Below are 462 nucleotides of genomic sequence, written 5' to 3' on the forward strand. Positions count from 1 at the left end.
TTTTTAAATCTTAATTCAAAAGGAAAAGCATAAACTCACTTCATTTTGATACTTTTTCTGATATTGAACGACTCGATATCTTCAGTCACTTTGTTTAAAACAAATGGATCTTGATTTAAGTGTGCGTGCGTGTGTGTCTCTCTGTCTGTGCGTGTGTCTCTCTGTGTGTGTGTGTGTGTCTGTGTCTCTCTGTCTGTCTCTCTCTCTCTGCGTGTGTCTCTGTGCGTGTGTGTGTCTCTCTCTGTGTCTCTGTGCGTGTGTGTGTCTGTGTGTGTCTCTCTCTGTCTGTGTGTGTCTCTCGCTGTCTGTGTCTCTGTGCGTGTGTGTGTCTGTGTGTGTCTCTCTCTGTCTGTGTCTCTGTGCGGGTCTCTGCGTGTGTGTCTCTCTCTCTCTCTCTCTCTCTCTCTCTCTCTCTGTCTGTGTGTCTCTCTCTCTCTCTCTCTCTCTCTCTCTCTCTCTCTC

General features: G+C 46.3%; 1 protein-coding gene across 1 annotated transcript in view; it reads left to right on the forward strand.

The window, feature by feature from the left end:
- Window positions 1-462, forward strand: part of LOC107717304 (aurora kinase B-like) — a 13,052-nt gene that overhangs the window by 11,577 nt on the left and 1,013 nt on the right. The window lies entirely within an intron of this gene.

This window comes from Sinocyclocheilus rhinocerous, unplaced genomic scaffold, assembly GCF_001515625.1.
Source record: "Sinocyclocheilus rhinocerous isolate Xijiao unplaced genomic scaffold, SAMN03320098_v1.1 scaffold149, whole genome shotgun sequence".
Lineage (NCBI taxonomy): Eukaryota > Metazoa > Chordata > Actinopteri > Cypriniformes > Cyprinidae > Sinocyclocheilus > Sinocyclocheilus rhinocerous.